Source organism: Mobula birostris, chromosome 2 (assembly GCF_030028105.1).
Source record: "Mobula birostris isolate sMobBir1 chromosome 2, sMobBir1.hap1, whole genome shotgun sequence".
NCBI classification, from domain to species: Eukaryota; Metazoa; Chordata; class Chondrichthyes; order Myliobatiformes; family Myliobatidae; genus Mobula; species Mobula birostris.
This window is the reverse complement of record NC_092371.1, coordinates 196,515,520-196,539,802: the sequence shown is the minus strand read 5'-3', so window position 1 is coordinate 196,539,802 and position 24,283 is coordinate 196,515,520. Positions and strand designations below refer to the sequence as shown.

The window sequence follows — 24,283 nt, the reverse complement described above, 5'->3', positions numbered from 1 at the left end:
CTGAAAATTTTTCCCAACAGCACCTCATCTAAGTAGTTAATGATTTGTCTTTTTTCTTGCAGATTTCAGCCAGACTTCTTGCTGTTTTTTGGAACTAGTTCACCTTCAATTTGAAAGGTAAAATTTCTTTTAAAGGTGATATTTGCCATCGCTTTGTACAATTACTTCTCTTACAGGATGAAAACCATTTATAAATTATACTGATGTTTCACTAATTATGAAGTAAATGATCATCTGGTTAAAGAAGTTCTGTGTCTAGGAGTTGAAATTTCATTTTTAAACTGCCGATCCTGATCACTAATCTGCAGCTGCAAATATGTGGAAATTTGTGACAAATATGACTATATGATATATATGTACAGTATCTGAAATACATCAGTAATGGCCAGAGAATGTATTTCAGTGAGTATTACAACACCATGTTTTGTTTGCTGTATGAATTTTATATTTTAAATTATTTGTGACCAAACTAAAGTTTGTAGCATTGTGGAATCCAGAATGAAGAATTGCTATGGAGAAAACTGATTATATAAAGAAGCATTAATTTTACTTTGTGACATAGCAGAAAACCATTTCCTTGCGTACCACAGTATATACAGTAAGTCAGGTGCAATAATAATCTTGTAGATTTTAACTAATTTGTAGAAAGTAGCAGTGTAATATTATTCACATGTGCTGTACTAGCAAGGTGCTCGAACCTAGTTGCCTTCGAAAATGGAAGAGTGCCGCCTTTAGCTGCTGTGATTGGCTGCTTACACAGCATTAGTAGTAGGCCATTATTCTAGTCATGGTGCTGCCTTCGGATCTTCCAGTCTATCTATGTTTATTGCTAACATGGCAGGCCAGCCAAAAAAACATAAAGCCAAATAGTTTAACATTATTTAAAATATAAAAGTAATTGAAAAGTTTTAAAATAATGTGATGGTCCCATTTTAGACCTAATGGAACAACCTGGTGGCTTAATTTCCAAGTACGCAGTTCAGGTAAATAAACAGAAGCCAGCTCTGGATAACGAAAATAAAAATGCAAGATGCTGGAAGATCAGACAGCATCTGTGGAAAGAGAAACAAACTTTGTTTTGCGGTTCAATTCCCCTTTTTTATTTCAGATTTTCAGCATCTGCATGTTTTTTTTTGTCCCCCTGGATAATTGTTGATCAGGTGATGTGCCATTAAAGCTGGGAAAAGGAGCAACTGAATTGTACAGGTTGAAGTATTGTTGAAACAGGATATATGCTTCAAAAGGACAGCAATAATACCCATGCCCAAGACGAGTAGGGTGGCTGCCCTTTAGAATATTGACCAGTAGTGTACCATTATGAACTGTTTTGAGTGTTTGGTGGTGGCTAGGATTATTAACTCCTGCCTGAGCAAGCACCTGGACCGCCTATAAGTCGCCTGTCACTGTAAGCGGTCTACAGTGAATGCAAATCTCACTGTCTATCGACTCTGCTTTGAGCACCTAGACAGCTGCAGGATGTATGTCAACCTACTATTTATCATTTACAGCTCAGCCCCCTCAGTATTACTCAGTAACACCAATCTTGTAAACATGAACCTCTGTACGTCCCTCTGCAACTGGATCCTTGTCTCCCTTATTAGGAGACATAATCAGTGCATATCAGTGATAACATCTCCTCTTCACTGACTATCAACATGAATGCACCTCAAGGATGTGTGCTTGGCCCACTGCCCTCTCCTCTCTATACTCATGACAGAGTGGCTAGGAACACCATCCATAAATTTACAGATGAGAGCACGATTATTGGTTAAAATCTCAGATGGTGATGAGGCATGCAGGAGTGAGAACAACCAGCTCACAATCAATGTCAGCAGGACCAAGGAAATGATTGTGGAAAAGGAAAGCAGGAGAGCGCACCCCAGTCTTCATCGAGGAGTCAGCAGAGGAGAATGTGAGCAGTTTCAAGTTCTTGGTTATTAACATCCTGGGTCTATTCTGGGTTCAACAATTAGCAGCAATTGTACTTCGTTGAACCTTGGGGAGATCTGGTATGTCACCAAAGACTTGCAAATTTCTATAGATGTGCACAGAGCACATTCTAAATGGTCGCATTACAGACTCTGTAGTCTGCTACAGAGGCTCCAATGTTCAGGATCTCAAGAGGCTACAGAGGATTGCAGACTCAGCCAGTTCCATCATGGGCACAAGCCTCCTCATCATGGAGGACATGTTCAAAAGGCTTCAGGGTATAGAATTCCTCACGAAGTTCCTTCGCCATGCAGGATGTGTCCTTTTCTCATTACTATCATTGGAGAGAAGGTACTGGAGCCTGAAGACAGACAGAAAAAACAGCTTCTTCACCTCTGCCATCACATTACTCCTTTTGTTTTTGCATTATTTTTTCTGTATTTTTTTAGTAATTTTATGTTTTTGCAACTTACTTTTGCCACAAATTTTGTGTCATATAAGTGAGTGAAAATAAATCTGATTCTGATTTTGTGCTCCTCAAGAGTTCAGCCTGGTCATGACCAACCCCACTGTAAGAAACAAATGGTCTGGCGTATGCAGGGTCCATCCGTCATTAATATATTTGTTTTTTTTTACACAATGTGCTAGTAACTGTTTCTGTTGTAAACTAAACTGGAACTTCTTCACCCTCTTTTCTCAGCCTGCCTCAAAATGGTGAATGGTAGAATGCATTGTAGACATTCCCTGTTTAAACATGTATGAGTTAGATCTGAACTTATTTCTGGTTAGTACCTGGGAAGCAAATAACAATAATGTGTCATTTTCTCATGCATGCATTAATTAAAGTGAATGATGTAAGGGCATTAATTCTTCACTTCCATCAATACCCCAACTAGCAAACTCCAGCACCTCATATGCCTCTGAAATAGTTAACTACACTGCCTTTTACAAAGATCTTGTCCGAAGTCCCAGTTCCTCAGAACTCCCGAGGATCTTACCATTCAGGCTGTGAGCCCTAGCCTCGTGAGTACTCTCAAAATGGATCACGTCACATTTTAGGGTTTAATCTCCATCTGCCTTTTCTCAGTCGATTTCACTAGCATATCCATATCTTTCTAAAGTCTTCAATTACTCTGTATGCCTTCAACAGCACCACCAACCTGGTGTTCACTATCTTAACTATCTGAATATTACATTTTCTTTTCTGTGAAAATGGCACTTTAACCTTTTTAGTCTAAATTAGATGGCAACAAAGTTTACAATGCAAACTTGTTGCATCCAGGCAGCAAATTAGATTATTTCTAGGTAAACTAGAAATTGATGGCAATTATCAGGTCTGAGAGGATGAAAACATATTTGCACTGAATAAACTCACTTTAAAACTGAACAGGTAGTAAAAATGTCATTACTGTCTGCATATTTATTTACCTATCGCTAATCAATACTATCATGCTCCATAATTTCCAATTGAAATAAATTGTATTGCATTTTATGTTAACTGTGCCTTGTGCAATAGGGATAAATGTATCCCTTGTTCCATTCTAATGGAATTGTCTAATATTGCTGCAACATGTATTACTAAATGATCTACACCTGATATTTATCAGTATTATTCAAAGGTCAAAGTAAATTTATTATCAAAGTATGTGTCACCATATACTTCCCTGAGATTCATTTCCTTGCAGGCATTCACTGTAAGTACAAAAGAAACACATTAGAATCAATGAAAAAATGCACACAACACAGATGGGTGAACAACCAATGTGCAAAAGATAACAAACTGTGCAAATATAAAAAAGGAACTAAAAGTAATAATAGTAATAAATAAGCAATAAATATTGAGACCATGAGCTTGTAGAGTCCTTAAAAGTGAGCCCATAAGTTGTCCATAGGTTGTGCAGTGTTGGGGTCGGTGAAGTTATCCCCTCTGGTGCAAGAGCCTGATGGTTGAAGGGCACTAACTGTTCCTGAACCTGGTGATGTGGGACCTGGGGCTCCTGTATTTCCCTCCTGATGGCAGCAGCGAGAAGAGAGCACGACCTGGATAGTGGACGTCCTTGTTGATGCATGCTGCCTTCCTGTGAATGCATTCCTTGTAAATGTGCTCACTGGTGAGGGGACCCTACCTGTGATGCACCGGGCTGTATCCACTAATTTTTGTAGGCTTTTCCCTTCAAGGGCATTGGTGTTCCCACAATAGTCCGTGACGCAACTAGTCAGTATACTCTCCACCATGCAATTTGTCAAAGTTTTAGGTGGCATGCAGAATCTGTGCAAACTTCTAAGAAAGTAGATGCACCTGTGCTGATGTGATTGTGGAAGAGATGTTGCCAATCCAAACTGACCGGGGTCAGCAAATGAGGAAAACAATGATCCAGTTGCACAAGGAGATATTGAGGAGCTTATAGATTACCTTTGAGGGAATGATGGTGATGAATTCAGGATTGTAATCGATGAAGAGCATCTTGATGTATGCATCTTCACTGTCCAAATGAATGGCATCTGCTGTTGACTTGTGATTGTAAACAAATTGGACAGTTCCAAGTTGCTTCTCAGACAGGAGTTGATGTGCTTCATCACCAACCTCAAAGAACTTCATCACCGTGGATGTAATTGCTACTGGATAATAGTCATTAAGGCAGGTTACCACGTATTTCTTGGCCACTGGTATAATTTACGCCAGTATCTCAGATTGCTGAAGCAAGAGGTTAAAAGTATCAGTGAATAGCACAGGTCTTCTGTACTCGGCCAGGTACCCTGTCAGGGTCATATGCTTTACGTGTGTTCACCCTCCTAAAGGTATGCTCTCATTTCGGCCTCAGAGACTGAAATCACAGCGTCATTAGGGGCTGTGGGAGTTTGTGAAGATGCCTCCATGTCAGTCAAAGTGAGCATAAAAAGCATTGAGCTCACCTGGGAGCGAAGCCCTGTTGTCACCTACTGAATGTTGCTTAGTTTTAATCTGCAGGATGTGATAACGTTGAAGCCCTGCCACAGCTGTTGAGCATCCTTCTGTGATTTGAGATTGGTCCAGAATTGCCAGTTCGTATATGAGATGGCTATCCAGAGGTTGTACCTCATCCTCTTATATTTACTTGGTCGCCAGATCTGAATGCCACTGATCTGGCCTTCAGCAGACTGCGGATCTCGTGGTTCATCTAGGGCTTCTGGTTGAGGAAGACTCTGAATGATATTGTGGTGACACATTCATCCGTGACTCTTTATAAAGTCCCTGACAACCGTGGCATATTCACTCAGATCCACTGATGAGTCCTTGAACCTGGTCAACTCTACTGTCTGGAAGCAATGCCGTAGCCACTGCTCTGCCTCCTGCAACCACCTCTTTGTTGTTCTTACCTCTGGAGCCTTGGTCTTTAGCCTCTGCCTATATGCAGGTAGGGGGAGGACAGCCAGGCGATCAGATTTCCCGAAACGCCGTCCAGTGATCAAACAGTAGGCATTCCTACTGTGGTTGAGTGTATTGGGACCCCTGATGCTACAGGTGATATTTTGACGATAATTGGGTAGCGATTTCTTCAAACAATCCTGATTGACTTCCCTGGCACTGATTTGAAAGGTTTCAGGGTACGCTGTTTCTTGTTGCTAATCATTGCACTCAATGCATTGGCTCCTATGCATTGAGTGCTTATTTAATATCGGCCTTTGGCAGTATATAAACCGTTGTCTGTATCATGGGGGAGAGCTCTCTTGATAAGTAGAATGGACGGCACTTAATCATTAGATATTTCAGGTGGGAAGAACAAGAATGTGATAAGACAACTACGTCTGAGCACCATGAAGAGTTTATTATCACAAGGTCACAAGACAAAGGAGCAGAAGTAGGCCATTCGGCCCCTCGAGTCTGCTCCGCAGCTCCCCCATGAGCTAAACTATTCACCCATCTAGTTCCAATTTCCGGCTTTTTCCCCATATCCCTTGATACCCTGACTAATTAGATACCTGTCAATCTCCTCCTTAAACACCCTCAATGATTGGGCCTCCACAGCCATATGTGGCAACGAATTCCACAAATCCACGACCCTCTGGCTAAAAAAATTTCTCCTCATCTCTGTTTTAACAGGGTACCCTCTAATTCTAAGACTATGGCCTCTTGTCCTGGACTCACCCACCAAGGGAAACAACCTTTCCACATCTACTCTGTCCAACCCTTTCAACATTCGAAACGTTTCTATGAGATCCCCTCTCATTCTTCTATACTCTAATGAATACAATCCAAGAGCCGACAGACGCTCCTCATATGTTAGTTCCTGCATTCCAGGAATCATCCTCGTAAATCTTCTCTGAACTCTCTCCAACATCAGTATATCCTTTCTAAGATAGGGGGCCCAAAACTGCACACAGTATTCCAAATGAGGTCTCACTAATGCCCCATAGAGCCTCATCAACACCTCCTTACTCTTATACACTATTCCTCTTGAAATGAATGCCAACATAGCATTCGGTTTCCTTACCGCCAATCCAACTTGGTGGTTAACCTTTAGGGTATCCTGCACGAAGACCCCCAAGTCCCTTTGCACTTCCGATTTTTGAATTTTCTCCCCATCTAAATAATAATCTGCCCGATTATTTCTTCTTCCGAAATGTACAACCGTACATTTGTCAACATTGTATCTCATCTGCCATTTCTTTGCCCACTCTCCTAAACTGACTAAGTCTCTCTGCAACCTTTCTGTTTCTTCAACATTTCCTGCTCCTCCACCTATCTTGGTGTCATCTGCAAACTTGGCCACAAAACCATTTAATCCATAATCCAAATCATCGATATACATCGTAAAAAAAAAAGCGGCCCCAACACCGATCCGGGCGGAACACCACTAGTAACCGGCAACCAATCAGAATAGGATCCCTTTATTCCCACCCTTTGCTTTCTGCCCATCAGCCAATGCTCCACCCATTTCAATATCTTTCCAGTAATTCCATGGGCTCTCATCTTATTAAGCAGCCTCATATGCGGCACCTTATCGAAGGCCTTTTGAAAATCCAAATACACAACATCCACAGCCTCTCCCTTGTCAATCATATTCGAGATTACCTCAAAAAATTCCAGTAAGTTGGTAAGGCAGGATCTTCCCTTTATGAAACCATGCTGGCTTCGGCCTATCTTGTCATGCACCTCGAGGTATTTCATAACCTCATCCTTGAGGATTGACTCCAATATCTTTCCAACCACCGATGTCAGACTAATAGGTCTGTAATTTTCTTTTTGCTGCCTCCTTTCTTTCTTAAATAGCGGAACTACATTTGCGACCTTCCAGTCCTCCAGAACCATGCCAGAGTCCATTGATTCCTGAAAGATCATTTCCTTTCTTTTTCAATCTTTTTATTAATTTCAAAATAAAGAAACAAAACATAGCAATAATACAGATAATATGAGATGTATTGTTACATTTAAAAAAAGAGTAATTACAGAACCAAATAGTGGAAATTACCAAAACTCCCATACATGTAGAACTGATCACGGATAATATAAAGCAAAAAAAAGAAAAAAGAAAGAAAAAGAGAAAAAAAAACCCATCCCAAAAGAAAAAAAACTAAACTAAAAGACTTGGGCAAAACTAACAACTTAAAAATGGAAAAGAAGAAAACCTCAGCGTCGACGATTCCATTCCCCTCCAACAACAGTACAGAGAAATAAAACGAGTTTGGAAATGATCAAATTACGTCAAATGAAAATGCTGAATAAATGGTCTCCAAATTTTTTCAAACTTAATAGAAGGGTCATAAACTGCACTTCTAATTTTCTCCAGATTCAGACACACTATAATTTGTGAAAACCAATGAAATACTGTAGGAGGGTTGATCTCTTTCCAATTCAACAAAATGGACCTTCTAGCTATTAAAGTAAGAAATGCAATCATCCTTCGTGATGAAGAGGTTAAGTTATTTGAGTCTATCATTGGTAGTCCAAAGATAGCAGTAATTGGATGAGGTTGTAAGTCTATATTTAGGACCGTTGAAATAATATCAAAAATATCTTTCCAATATTTCTCCAACAAGGGACATGACCAAAACATGTGAGTTAGAGAGGCAATCTCAGACTGGCATCTGTCACATACTGGATTAATATAAGAGTAATAACGAGATAGTTTATCTTCGGACATATGAGCCCTGTGAACTACTTTAAACTGTATCAACCTATGCTTAGCACATACAGAGGATGAATTCACCAACTGAAGAATTTTTTCCCATTTTTCCAGTCGGTATATTAATCTCAAGTTTTCTTTCCCAGTCAGCTTTAATTTTATTAGAGGCATCAAGACATAAATTCATAATTATATTATATACAATTGCTATTACACCTTTCTGAGAAAGATTTAAGTCTAAGATTTTTTCCAAAGTGTCCATTGGATATGGGTGTGGAAAATTAGGAGAGACAGTAATTAAAAAGTTTCTAATCTGTAAATATCTAAAAAAGTGAGATCTGGGTAAGTTATATTTATTAGAGAGTTGATCAAAAGACATAAAACAGTTATCCAAGAATAAATTGCGAAAAGATATTATACCTTTGGTTTTCCAATCAAAGTAAGCTTGATCCATCGTGGAAGGTTGAAAAAGAAAATTTGATATAATGGGACTTGCTAGAATGAATTGATTAAACCCAAAAACTCTTCGGAATTGAAACCATATACGTAAAGTATGTTTAACTATTGGGTTATTCATTTGTTTATATGATTTAAAAGAAGTAAAAGGAAGTAAAGTTCCTAAAACCGAACCCAAGGAGAACCCTTGTAGTGAATTAGATTCAAAATTTACCCAATGAGGGTTTAAAGATGTGTCCAAATCTTGTAGCCAAAATTTTAAATATCGAATATTAATTGCCCAATAATAGAATCTAAAATTTGGGAGGGCAAGTCCCCCCTCCTTCTTGGATTTCTGTAAATATCTTTTACCTAACCTAGGATTTTTATTCTGCCAAATATATGAGGAAATTTTTGAATCTACGTTATCAAAAAAAGATTTTGGGATAAAAATTGGAACCGATTGAAATATATACAAAAATTTAGGCAAAATGATCATCTTAATAGCATTAATCCGACCAATCAAAGACAAAGAGATTGGGGACCATTTGGTAAATAAAAGTTTAATCTGATCAATTAAAGGGGAAAAATTAGCTGTAAATAAATCTTTATATTTTTTGGTAATTGTTATCCCTAAGTATATAAATGAATCAGTAACCAATTTAAATGGTAAACGTCCATAAATAGGTACATGCTTATTTAAAGGGAATAATTCACTCTTACTAAGATTCAATTTGTAACCAGAAAAGTTACTAAATTGAGCTAACAGATCTAAGATAGCAGGAATTGACTTCTCCGGGTTAGAGATATATAACAACAAATCATCTGCATATAATGATAGTTTATGTATTTCATTTCCACGGGTAATACCAACAATATTTGGCGAGTCACGGATAGCAATTGCTAAAGGTTCGAGAGCAATATTAAATAGTAAAGGACTAAGAGGGCAACCTTGCCTAGTACCGCAAAAAAGACGAAAAAAAGGAGAGCTATAATTATTTGTACAGACCGAGGCTACCAGGGAATAATATAACAATTTAATCCAAGATATAAATGTCAAATTAAAATTAAATTTCTCAAGAACATTAAATAAATAAGACCATTCAACTCTGTCAAAGGCTTTCTCAGCATCTAGTGAGATAATACATTCCGGGGTAGTAAGTGAGGGGGTATAAACAATATTCATTAACCTCCTAATATTAAAAGATGAATAGCGATTTTTAATAAATCCGGTTTGATCCATGGAAATAATTTGAGGTAACACCTTCTCCAGTCTAGTAGCTAGAATTTTTGAAAAAATTTTTGAATCTACATTCAGAAGAGATATCGGTCTGTAGGATGCACAATCCGTAGGATCTTTATTCTTTTTAAGAATTAAGGAAATAGAGGCTTCATAAAACGATTGTGGTAATTTACCTAAACTAATTGCTTCCTTAAATATTCTAGACAACTTAGAAGAAAGAATGGAGGAAAATAATTTTTAAAAATTCCACTGTAAACCCATCGGGACCGGGTGCTTTACCGGAATTTAATGATGAGATTGCAGTTATTATTTCTTCCTCTGAAATGGAAGTTTCTAATGATAGGCAATCTTCGGGAGATAGTTTCGGAAAACTCAATTTACTTAAAAAATCATGCATGAAATTAGAATCATGAGGAAAATCAGAATGATATAAAGAGGTATAAAATTCTTGAAAGGTTTGGTTTATCCCAACATGATCAACTGTAAAAGTATCATCCTGTTTGCGGATCTTAGTAATTTGACGTTTAACCGAATCAAATTTCAATTGGTTAGCCAGTAATTTACCCGATTTATCACTATGAATATAAAAATCACTTCTAGTTCTCATTAATTGATTTTCGATCAAGGATGTTAATAATAAGCTATGTTCCAATTGGAGTTCAACTCTGTGTTTGTACAGCTCCTTGCTAGGAGAAATAGCATATTTTTTATCAACTTCTTTAATTTTATCAACCAGTAGAAGTATTTCATTGTTAATACGTCTTTTCAAACCGGCCGAATAGGAAATAATCTGACCACGGATATAAGCTTTAAAGGCGTCCCAAACAGTTCCGTTGGAAACTTCATCCGTAGTATTAGTTGAAAAGAAGAAATCAATCTGCTCCTTTATAAATTTGACAAAGTCCTGATCTTGAAGCAAAATAGGGTTAAATCGCCATTGTCTGGTAGTACAAAAGGTATCCATTAACTTGATGGAAAGTTTCAATGGAGCATGATCTGAAATAGCAATAATGTCATAATTACAATCAGCTACATATGGAATCAAACGAGAGTCAATCAGGAAATAATCAATTCGGGAAAAAGAACGGTGAACATGTGAAAAAAAGGAGAATTCCTTATCATTTGGATGTAGAAATCTCCAAATTTCTGAAATCCCAGCATCCAACATAAAAGAGTTGATAATGGTAGCCGACTTATTCGGTAAAGCCGGACTACTTGTGGATCTATCCAACATGGGATTCAAACATAAATTAAAATCACCGCCCATTATCAACATATACTCGTTTAAATTAGGAAGGGAAGTAAGTAAATGTTTAAAGAATTCAGGATAATCCACATTCGGAGCGTAAATATTAACCATAGCGACCTTTTTATTAAAAAGTACCCCTGTAATTAACAGAAATCTGCCATTAGGATCTGAAATGATGTCTTGATAAATGAATGTAATTGAGGGATCAATAAAAATTGAAACGCCTTTAAATTTGGCTTGAGCATTTGAGTGGTATTTTTGTCATTTCCAAAACTTAAAGAAGCGTTGACTGTCCTCTTTCCTTACATGAGTCTCTTGAGCAAAGATAATATGAGCATTCAGTCTTTGGAATATTTTGAAGATCTTTTTCCGTTTTATTGGATGGTTTAAACCATTTGTATTCCAAGAGACAAAATTAATAGAATGAGCCATAACTAAAAATTAACCCTTTGGTGAGTAAGGGGTTAACCATAATGTGAGCTCATGAAATCGGAAGAGGAATACATGATTAGAGAGGAACCGGAAATCTCGACACTGGGGACATCTTTGTAGTTCTGAATCAGCCCAATAGAAAAAATTAAAGAAGAAAAAGGCCACCCCCTCCCCCAACCCCAAGTAGAAACCCGAACTGAGCCAGAGAAGGCTGAAGAAAGCGCTAACTAATACTAACTTTAACCCCATTTCTGCAGGGGGGCAACTCCAAAAATATATGTTAGATAAGTGACCTCCCAAAGACTAATATGTGAAAAATAAACAGTATTGTAAATTAGTCTCCATAGTAAAAATTACTAAAATATATAAAATAAAAACCAGTATCAGTGCTTATAATTAGTTAATTATAAATGAGTAAATAAAAAAAACGCTTCCAAAATAAGAAAAATGGATTATGGGAAGAAGAAGCATAAGAACATGGCATCCCGAAAAAAAAATTATAGAAAAAGAAAGACAAGTCGCCATTTTAATTATGCGAAAATCAAAAATAGGAAGCATATAACTACAAATGACCGTCAGATCGGATCATTAGTAATAACAAAAAAGGATACATTAAAACAAAAGGTTAACTAAGGGAAAGTGATGTTATTCACAGAAGATAAATATTCCATATAAATTCTAGAGTAATCACTATAGTAATAACCAAAGAACAAAAATCTTAAACTTATAAAAAACCTTCATCGCACAGTAGTAGAAGGTTTATTTTGAAGAAAAAAAACCAGAGAGAAAAAAAAATTGGTGCTGGAAGCACCAAACACAGACTAAGAGAGGGTGTCTGTATCAGATGGGAAATTATCATCCAAAAAGCTCCGAGCGGCAGTTGTAGAGTGGAAAACACGACAATTTCCATTGGGAAGAGAGATTCTGAGTCGTGCAGGATACAGTAGTGCCGGTTTGAGATTTTTTTGATAGCATTCCGACATTAAAGGTTTAAAAGTCAGTCGTTCCTTCATCACTTCAGGACTGTAGTCTTGAACTATCCTGAAGGAATGCTGACGATACTTTATCATCCCTTGTCGACGAGCGATCTGGAGAAGTTGTTCTTTAACATTAACATAATGGAAATGAAGAATAACTGGTCTGGGTTTGGAAACAGCCGCTGCCGACTTTACCCACGGTATGCGATGGGCGCGATCGAGTAATGGAGGATCGTTGGGAAAAACTGAACCGAACGAATCCTTTAAGAGTTGAGCAAAGAATATTACAGGATCTCCAACCTCAACATCCTCGGGTAGGCCAATTAAACGTAAATTTTGTCTTCTCGATCGATTTGCAAGATCAATAACTTTGGATTTAAGTTGTTGGAGCTGTTTAGTAGTCGAAGCTAGATTCTTCTCTAAGATCTCAACTTTTGTATCCGTCTTCTGAGATTTAGTATCCAGCTCAGAAATCTTTACATCGTGTTTTTGAACATCAGCATTCAGGAATTTCAAAGATTCCGTGATTGATTTTAAATCTTCATTAAGGCTTTGACGATGTTGTTCAAATTGAGCAGTTAAACTTTCAGATAATTTTATCCGATGCTGCTCAAACATTTCCTCCAAACACTTCATCATAACTTCGTAAGTTAATTCCGTTGGTTTAGAGTCACCTTTCTTCTTTCCTCCGTTCCCATCAGCGTCTTTCCCATCTTTGGTTTTAGATCTCGTACTCATTTCTTTAAGCTCAAAAGTTGCGATTGACAAAAGGAAGTCAATTAATCGATAATTCAGAGAGATAAAGTAAGTCTTCTGGTGTACTTAAAATTGATTAGATCAAGGAGATCATAGGTTAAAAAGGATAACGGGAATGGAGCGAAGCCAGAGAGACGACCTCACTCCATGAGCGCTCCCTGCAGAATCTCCTGAAAGATCATTTCCAATGCTTCCACAATCTCCAAAGCCATCTCCTTCAGAACCCTTGGGTGCACCTCATCCAGGCCAGGAGACTTATCTATTCTTAGTCCACTTAGCTTCCCAAGCACTTTCTCTCTAGTTATCTTGACTGTACCTAATTCTATGCCCTGATACCTCTGGCTATCAGGTATATTGCTCATGTCTTCCACTGTGAAGACTGATGCAAAATACTCATTCAGTTCCTCTGCCATCTCTTTGTTATCCATTATAATTACTCCAGCATCATTTTCAATTGGTCCCATATCAACCCTTGTCACTCTTTTATGAGACACCTTTTGCCCTCTTTGAATGAGCACTTTGATTATTCCAGTGTGTCAAGAACCCCTTGCATCTGACCACCGTATCTGGCTTGTCCTGAGTGAGTCATATCTCTTTGAAACAGAGAACACAGCAGTCCCTCATTTCCCTCCAATACAGCAATTTTACGCTGAGGTATTATGTTGTAAACTGTAGCAAGCTAATGATATTATCAAAGTAATGCACAATATCCATTGTTATTAGGAATTGTGATACAAAATAAATGATTTATAGAAATAAAAGATCATAAGACTCTGCAGCAGAAGTAGGCCATTTGCCCCATTGTATCTGCGCCATCATTCTATTGTGACTGAAAAGCTTTTGGTGTGAAATTTGTCTACTAAACTTTCACACACTGTAAAGGTATTCTGGCCTCAATGTGAAGCTTCGTGTCAGTCTGATTTTGGTATATTCCCTTCAAATAAGAACATACACTCAGTGGCCTCTTTATTAGATACCTTCTGTACTTAAAATGTAGTCACTGAGTGCATGTTTGTGATCTTCTGCTGCTGTTGGGTTTGACTTGTGCAGTCAGAGATGCTCTTCTGCACACCACTGTTGTAACGCATGGCTTTTTTGAGTTACTGTCACCATCCTGTTTGAATAGAAGCAAATGATCGAGTTGTGAAAACAGCTACACACCTTAATTTCATGTGTCAGGACCACACAGGAGCCAAGTGCAATGGTGGAAAGAGCATACCATCTCACAAATTACCCATTGCATCAGATACTCCATTTGTGGCAGTGCATGCAGGTCCCACTTTGGTCTCATCAATTAGCCTGGAGCAATAGAACCAGCTTAGAAAATAACATGCTGGATCTCAAAGGTCTGCTTTAATAATAATTAAACGCCACACAGGAGTTTGTAGCATACTAACAAGAATGCTCAAGCTAATGAGTCCTTTTTTTAAGATACATCTTCAGATTAACAAATTTACCAAATCATTCAATAAATATATTTCAGAATGCATCAGACTGCATAGTATATTACAGAAAAATATTGTTTTTTCTGGCGCTATCATTGGAGGATTCAGTATGTATCAGTTACTTGAAATGTTGGGCTTGCAAGTCAAAAGGAGAATATTCTATCATGTGTTGAATATGTGCCTGATTTAAAATGCACAGTGGATTCTAATCCAGTAAATTTTTGTTTTAAGAGCCCAATGTGATGGGGCTTGATCGACGAATTGAGTACAGTTTTGAGATTTCATGACTGAAACATTGATTTCGTTAAGAATTTGCACAGACATATGTCAGCTGTTAGGACAGATGTATGGTATCAACAACTTTAAGCCAACGATTTTGTGCCAACCCTTCAAGCAAAGCTAAAAAATTCGGGAAGACCAAACGATGAAATAGTCTGTGGTGAGTGTAGTGTTATTGAATTGTACTCCACAGATACAGGCCCTTTGGCCATTGAGTTGTAACAATTATCGAGTATCTTTCTACACTAATCTTATGCTGACCCCATTTTATTTAATCCACATTTCAATCAGCCACTCTCTCCCTATAATTCTAAAGATCGAGTATAATACTAGGGGCAATCCTGGTGGCCAGTTGACCTATCTTTGGAATGTGTGAGGAATCCCCAGCAGCGACAGGGAGCACGTGCAAACTCTATGCAGACAGCATCATATCAGAGGATTGAACGCATGTCACTGGAGTTGCAAGGCAGCTGCACTGCTGACTGTGACACAAGTTCAATGGGGGTAGGTTAGAATGAACGAGCAGAGCGGAGAGAATTTAGCCAATTCATTATGTCAATTTGCAATACTAAAAGCATTTTGTATCAATATTGTAGTGGCTTGGACATGTTCCAATAATGAGCTTTATTTGCAGAGCGTGAGTGGAGTGAAAGGAAACATTCAATTTGAGAGCAACTCAGCTTGTTTGGAAGTTGTCTTGTGCCTGTTATTCATAATCTGTTGGGAGCTAATGTGGATTGAGTTCAATATATTGGCAACTTCACACTTAATTACTTGTATAAATGGGTATGAATTCATTAACATCAAATACATGAACATAAAAATGCATGCAGTACCTAAAAGTTTGAAGTAAATTTTATTATCTAAGTGCGTGTGTGTGTGTACATTGGCATCGGTGTTTCCATACCAGGCTATGATGCAGCAGCCAATACACTCTCCACTGCACATCTATGCAAATTTGTCTGAGTTTTGGATGTCATGCCAAATCTCCACAAACTCCTAAGGAAGTGGAAGTGCTGCCGTGCTTTCTTCATAATTGCAATTATGTGCTGGGCCCAGGACAGGCCCTCCAAAATAATAATACCTCGGAATTTAAAGCTACTAACCCTCTCGTCCTCTGATGAGGACTGGCTCATGGACCTCTGGTTTCCTCCTCCTGCTCCGTGGTCTTGTTGACATTGAGTTGTTATTCGTCTACTTTTACTTGAGATGAATTGCAAAAACCTCAACCTCCATTTTGCAGCTGTCGTCGAAATACTGGTAAGGCATAAAAGTATGAGAGAATATTTGACATATGTCTGCTCTTGGTCATGTACTAAAGGAGGCTCACAGATGGCCCAAACCCAAAACATGACATCCTTAACCACATACCAATGAAAAATGTGTAAACGGGAAACAGCAATCTAACTCAATATTTAAAAGAATTAACATTGAAACTTGATGCCACTGCAAGGGCTCAGTAAAGAAGGATTACAGCTACTGGCAGGGAACAATTCAGTGAGGAAGCCCCTCAATTATTGTAAAAGTGTAGTGTACCACCCAAGGGGGCCACATGAATAGCAACAGTCCTTTTAGTTTTAAGGAATGCAATAGAACAGTACTGACAGCATTGGCTGTGAAAGAGATTGCATAGTTTAATGTTGTAAATTATTTTTATTAGGAATAAAGTTTATTTTGTTATTTTTAAAAAAACCTCAATGCTTAAAAGAATTAAGATCACAAAACCATAGGAGCCGAATTAGGCCATTCATCCCATCAGTTCTACTCTGGCATATGATCATGGCTGATTTATTTTTCCTCAACCCCATTATTCAGCTTTCCCCCCATAACTTTTGTTGCACTTACTAATCAACAACCCATCACCCTCAGCTTTCAATATACCCAATACCTTGACCTCCACATTCATCCCTGGCAATGAATTCCTCAGATTCACCACCTTTGGGCTGAAAAAATTCCTCCTCATCTATGTTCTAAAGGGACATACTTCTATTCTGAAGCTGTGCCCTCTAGTCTGAAACTCTCCTACTCTATCCAGGCCTTTCAATAAGTAAGGTTGATTAGCTGTTGTCAAGGTTAGGCCTAAGGAGAGGGCTGAAAATAAGCAACTACAATATTGTCCATTTGGTGCAGGTCATCTTAGGGTCTGTGTCACAAAAGTAGAAAGATATGATCTAAGTTTTTCTTTCTAAATATAAATAGCCATTTTGGACAGGATAGAGAGAAAGACAGATTACAGCAGAAATTAATTTGTCTGCTGGCAGTTTGAAGAAATGAGTAAAGCTCCATTTATTCCTCCAATGGACATTCATAATACTGAGCTAAGATTATTATTTTGTGTCTCATTTATACCTACAGTGATAATTACCACTCAGCTAATAGTAAATTAGTATTTGAATGGCATGGTTTAAATTATCTGTCACCAGCCGGTGTTTACTTATTGTTAAAGTTTTTGCTGAATCATGTCTATTTTGGAGATGTATCCATTAAACTGAGCTGTGTAAGTTTTTGATCTGTAATATTATTTAGCAGTCAGCAATATAAATAATCCTATTTTATAGCACCTGCTTACGTTGCAAAATAAATACCCCAGTGACATTCACAGGCGAGCTATCAAACAAAAGATTTGACACTGAGCTGCAAGATAGGGGGCAGGAACAGTAAAGGTACAGTCAAAGTGTTAAGTGATGCACAAGGAGAGAGAAATATTTGGAATCAATTCCCTCGAGGTTGGGGTTTCAACAATGAGTCATGACTTTCAGTGGTGGAGTGATACAATTCAAGGATAAGCCATTGGTCAGAATTCGAGGAATGTATCTCAGAGGAAACTCAGCTTGAAAGGGATTACAGAAGTGAGGAACTGTAGAATGTGAAAAGATATAATGACAAGGGCAAGAACTTTTAATTTGAGCGTTATTTAACCAGTAACCATTGCAGGTCAGAAAGGACAAAGGTGTTGAGCAAGCAGCACCAGGTGCAGGTAGAAAAAGAAGCTAGGATTGCGGCAACAGTTTTGGATTACCTCAAATTTAGACTGATAGGGGCAAGGGAAGTCTGTGAAGAGAGTACAGGAATTGGCAAGTCCTATGGTAGCAAAGCATGGATGAGGGCCTCAGGTCCTTTGAGTTTGGTTTTGAATGAGCACACAACAAAAATGGAAGCTAGCCCCTGAAGCCGGTTCAGCCATTCAGTATGATCACGGCAAATTGACTTCTCTTCCATGCATGTTCCAAAAAAAGCACTCAACTCGATCTTTTAAGTATTAATCTTTCTCTATCTTAAATGCCTCCAAGGGAGAGAATTCCAAAATTTTACTATGGTCTGAGAACAGATATTTCTACACACTGCTTTTTAGGTGACTTGCACTTATTTTGTAGTTATGTCCCTTAGGGTTTTATTTATATCGTTCTTCCAGATTCTAATGAATACTGACCCAAACTGTTTAGTCTCTCTTGATAGGATACCCATCTCATCTCATGAATTTGGACTGCATCCAATGATACTATGTCCTTTATTAGCTAAGGGCAGCATAACAGTGTGCAATATTCCAAGTGTGTCCTCACCAAGGCCATTCTTGTACAACTATAAACCTCCCTATTCTTAAGCTCCAATCCCTTTGCAATAAAGGCCAAAGTGTCATTTACCTTCTTAACTATTTGTTTGTTCTGCCTGCTTGTTTTAAGATTCCTACACTGGAACACCTGGATCCTTTTCATCTTCATTCATTTGCAGTCTTTCTCCATTAAATGAATAGTTGACCTTTTAATTCCTTTTACTGAAGTACCAAACCTCACATTAAACTTCATTTATCAAATTTTTGACTGGTCACTCAAAATGACCCATTGTGGAATCACAATGTTCTCTTCAGAACATGCTTTTCCAGCTACTTGCAAACTTTGGATGTCTTGTATTTCGTTCCCTCTGCTAGAGTATTAATGGAATGATTAACAATCGAGGGTTGAGTACTAATCAGCTTCAGCCGGAAGGATGTAACTACTCCACTAGCTGCATCCTTACAGCCTGAGAACACCTCATTTATACCAACTCTGTTTTCCATTTGACAGCCAGTTTTCAATCCATGCTAACACACTTCCTTCAAAACTTTGGGCTCTTCATTTATGCTCTTATTTAAGAGAACTTCATTGCTTATTTATCCAGTTTCTGATGTACTGAAGCAGTACAGCATACTGGTGTAATGGGGGGGAGAAACTACTTACTCCAGAGCTACTGGCGGGTAAGTGAAATAAACCCAGTGGCCACTTTAGTATATATACCTGTGAACTTCATCAATGCATATATCTAATCAGCCCACTATGTGGCAGCAACTCAATGCTTAAAAGCATTTAGACACAGTCGGGAGGTTCAGTTTGGCGATAGTGCACCTTATGTTGGTCTGCCAACCGCCATTAAACTATACAAGAAGAGGTTCAATTGTTCTGACCAAACATCGGAATGGAAAAGAAATATGATCTTAAGTAACTTTGACTGTTGGCGCGAGATGGGATGGTTTGAGTAGTTCAGAAACTGGTGATCTCCCTGGATGCTCTCTGGAATTTACAGAGAATGGTGTGAAAAACAAAAAAATAAGTGACATCCAGTGAGAGAGGCAGTTCTGTGGGCAAATTGCCTTGTTAATGAAAGAGTTCAGAAGAGAATGGCCAGACTGGTTCAAACTGACAGGAAAGCGAAGGTAACTCAAATAGCCACGCATTGCAACAGTAATGTTTGGAAGAGCAACTCTCAATGCACAGTGCGTTGAACCTTGAAGTGGCTGGGCTACACCAGAATAAGACTACACCATGTTCTACTCCTGTATGTAATAAGATGTCCACTGAGTGTTGATGTGAGCTGGTTAGTAAAGCAGTGTGTGGAGTTTACTAATGTCCATTTAGCCACACTGTGTTGGTATCTGCTGCACGATTGTAAGGGATAGTCTGTTGCCTGGAACAATAGATGCCTCTGGCATGCCATATACATAATTACAGACTGGTCCCTGATCTTGTACCATATACAGCAGGCTGACTATGATACTTTTGCCACCAACTTACCCATTTGGGGATCATCACCATCACCTACAACTATTGTCTAAATATAATAGCTGAGTAAATACTCATATCCAAACCACCAGAAAGAGGTTTTGTTTTAAAAGCTTCTTCTTTGTTCCAGGCTTGTCTTCCTCCAAATGGAGGGGATTTGCACATTCTGCAGCCTGTGATGCCCTGTCATCACTTCTTCTAGAAGGGCTTCTGTTTTCCACACTTTTCTTAAGATAAATGGTAGATTACTCTGTGTTCTTGGTGTATGTTCACTTGTGGCTTGAAATTTCTGGAAATTGTTTGAGAGAAACTACTGTTAGGGTGAGAATTTTTTAAAGTATTTGTAGCAAAGTAGATTGTACATTTATTCTGTATAAACAGCACAAGTGTTTTTCTGTTGTACTAATGCTACAACTGCAGGCATTTATATTGCTGATAATGTGAGAAATCTTCATTATGTAGTGACAGAACATTTTGAAATAGAACATAGAAACATAGAAAATAGGTGCAGGAGTAGGCCATTCGGCCCTTCGAGCCTGCACCGCCATTTATTATGATCATGGCTGATCATCCAACTCAGAACCCCGCCCCAGCCTTCCCTCCATACCCCCTGACCCCCGTAGCCACAAGGGCCATATCTAACTCCCTCTTAAATATAGCCAATGAACTGGCCTCAACTGTTTCCTGTGGCAGAGAATTCCACAGATTCACCACTCTCTGTGTGAAGAAGTTTTTCCTAATCTCGGTCCTAAAAGGCTTCCCGTCTATCCTCAAACTGTGGCCCCTCGTTCTGGACTTCCCCAACATCAGGAACAATCTTCCTGCATCTAGCCTGTCCAATCCCTTTAGGATCTTATACATTTCAATCAGATCCCCCCTCAATCTTCTAAATTCCAACGAGTACAAGCCCAGTTCATCCAGTCTTTCTTCATATGAAAGTCCTGCCATCCCAGGAATCAATCTGGTGAACCTTCTTTGTACTCCCTCTACGGCAAGGATGTCTTTCCTCAGATTAGGGGACCAAAACTGCACACAATACTCCAGGTGTGGTCTCACCAAGGCCTTGTACAACTGCAGTAGTACCTCCCTGCTCCTGTACTCGAATCCTCTCGCTATAAATGCCGGCATACCATTCGCCTTTTTCACCGCCTGCTGTACCTGCATGCCCACTTTCAATGACTGGTGTATAATGACACCCAGGTCTCGTTGCACCTCCCCTTTTCCTAATCGGCCACCATTCAGATAATAATCTGTTTTCCTATTTTTGCCACCAAAGTGGATAACTTCACATTTATCCACATTAAATTGCATCTGCCATGAATTTGCCCACTCACCCAACCTATCCAAGTCACCCTGCATCCTCTTAGCATCCTCCTCACAGCTAACACTGCCACCCAGCTTCGTGTCATCCGCAAACTTGGAGATGCTGCATTTAATTCCCTCATCCAAGTCATTAATATATATTGTAAACAACTGGGGTCCCAGCACTGAGCCTTGCGGTACCCCACTAGTCACCGCCTGCCATTCTGAAAAGGTCCCGTTTATTCCCACTCTTTGCTTCCTGTCTGCTAACCAACTCTCCACCCACACCAATACCTTACCCCCAATACCGTGTGCTTTAAGTTTACACACTAATCTCCTGTGTGGGACCTTGTCAAAAGCCTTCTGAAAATCCAAATATACCACATCCACTGGTTCTCCCCTATCCACTCTACTAGTTACATCCTCAAAATACTCTATGAGATTCGTCAGACATGATTTTCCTTTCACAAATCCATGCTGACTTTGTCCGATCATTTCACCGCTTTCCAAATGTGCTGTTATCACATCCTTGATAACTGACTCCAGCAGTTTCCCCACCACCGACGTTAGGCTAACCGGTCTATAATTCCCCGGTTTCTCTCTCCCTCCTTTTTTAAAAAGTGGAGTTACATTAGCCACCCTCCAATCCTCAGGAACTAGTCCAGAATCTAATGAGTTTTGAAAAATTATCACTAATGCATCCACTATTTCTTGGGCTACTTCCTTAAGCACCCTGGGATGCAGACCATCTGGCCCTGGGGATTTATCTGCCTTCAATCCCTTCAATTTACCTAACACCACTTCCCTACTAACATGTATTTCGCTCAGTTCCTCCATCTCACTGGACCCTCTGTCCCCTACTATTTCTGGAAGATTATTTATGTCCTCCTTAGTGAAGACAGAACCAAAGTAATTATTCAATTGGTCTGCCATGTCCTTGCTCCCCATAATCAATTCACCTGTTTCTGTCTGCAGGGGACCTACATTTGTCTTTACCAGTCTTTTCCTTTTTACATATCTTTTACAGTCCGTTTTTATGTTTCCTGCCAGTTTTCTCTCATAATCTTTTTTCCCCTTCCTAATTAAGCCCTTTGTCCTCCTCTGCTGAACTCTGAATTTCTCCCAGTCCTCAGGTGAGCCACTTTCTCTGTCTAATTTGTATGCTTCTTCTTTGGAATTGATACTATCCCTAATTTCTCTTGTCAGCCACGGGTGCACTACCTTCCTTGATTTATTCTTTTGCCAAACTGGGATGAACAATTGTTGTAGTTCATCCATGCAACCTTTAAATGCTTGCCATTGCATATCCACCGTCAATCCTTTAAGTGTCATTTGCCAGTCACGTCTCATACCTTCAAAGTTACCCCTCTTTAAGTTCAGAACCTTTGTTTCTGAATTAACTATGTCACTCTCCATCTTAATGAAGAATTCCACCATATTATGGTCACTCTTACCCAAGGGGCCTCTCATGACAAGATCGCTAATTAACCCTTCCCCATTGCTCAAAACCCAGTCCAGAATAGCCTGCTCTCTAGTTGGTTCCTCGACATGTTGGTTCAAAAAACCATCCCGCATACATTCCAAGAAATCCTCTTCCTCAGCACCTTTACCAATTTGGTTCACCCAATCTACATGTAGATTGAAGTCACCCATTATAACTGCTGTTCCTTTATTGCACACATTTCTAATTTCCTGTTTAATACCATCTCTGACCTCACTACTGCTGTAAGGTGGCCTGTACACAACTTCCACCAGCGTCTTCTGCCCCTTAGTGTTACGCAGCTCTACCCATATCGATTCCACATCTTCCCGGCTTATGTCCTTCCTTTCTATTGCGTTAATCTCTTCTTTAACCAGCAACGCAACGCCACCCCACCTCCCCTTCCTTCATGTCTATCCCTCCTGAATATTGAATATCCCTGAACGTTGAGCTCCCATCCCTGGTCACCCTGGAGCCATGTCTCTGTGATCCCAACTATATCATAATCATTAATAACAATCTGCACTTTCAGTTCATCCACCTTATTACGAATGCTCCTTGCATTGACACACAAAGCCTTCAGGCTTTTACAGCTCTCTTAGCCCTTATACAATTATGCTGAAAAGTGGCCCTTTTTAATGCTTGCCCTGGATTTGTCGGCCTGCCACTTTTACTTTTCTCCATAGTACTTTTTGCTTCTACCCTCACTTTACACCCCTCTGTCTCTCTGCACTGGTTCCCATCCCCCTGTAGTGAACTAACCTCCTCACGCCTAGCCTCTTTAATTTGATTCCCACCCCCCAACCATTCTAGTTTAAAGTCACCTCAGTAGCCCCCGCTAATCTCCCTGCCAGGATATTGGTCCCCCTAGGATTCAGGTGCAACCCACCCTTTTTGTACAGGTCACGCCTGCGCCAAAAGAGGTCCCAATGATCCAAAAACTTGAATCCCTGCCCCCTGCTCCAATCCCTCAGCCACGCATTTATCCTCCACCTCATCGCATTCCTACTCTCACTGTCGCGTGGCACAGGCAGTAATCCCGAGATTACTACCTTTGCGGTCCTTTTTCTCAACTCCCTTCCTAGCTCCCTATATTCTCCTTTCAGGACCTCATCCCTTTTCCTACCTATGTCATTGGTACCTATATGTACCACGACCTCTGGCTCCTCACCCTCCCACTTCAGGATATCTTGGACACGATCAGAAATATCCCGGACCCTGGCACCAGGGAGGCAAACTACCATCCGGGTCTCTGGACTGCGTCCACAGAATCGCCTATCTGACCCCCTTACTATTGAGTCCCCTATCACAACTGCCCTCCTCTTTCTTGCCCTACCCTTCTGAGCTACAGGGCCGGACTCTGTGCCGGAGGCACGGCCACTGTTGCTTCCCCCGGGTAAGCTGTCCCCCCCAACAGTACTCAAACAGGAGTACCTGTTGTTAAGGGGCACAGCCACCGGGGTACTCCCTATTACCTGACTTTTCCCCTTCCCCCTCCTAACATAACTATTAGTCTTGTAGTGTTACTATTTGTTCTTGAATGACTGGATGCAACACTAGTTTCAATTTTTTTTTTCAAAAAACCATTTCCTCTCGAGAAAGTAACTGAGAATCCTTTT

The 24,283-nt window shown here is 39.5% G+C and overlaps 1 protein-coding gene across 2 annotated transcripts in view; it reads left to right on the top strand.

Moving 5' to 3' along the window:
* Positions 1-24,283, top strand: part of LOC140193994 (CYFIP-related Rac1 interactor A) — a 234,044-nt gene that overhangs the window by 133,982 nt on the left and 75,779 nt on the right. For both annotated transcript variants that reach the window (XM_072251281.1, XM_072251282.1), the window contains one exon: positions 63-117. The gene's annotated coding sequence lies outside the window, so the exon portion shown is untranslated. The remainder of the gene's footprint in view (positions 1-62; positions 118-24,283) is intronic.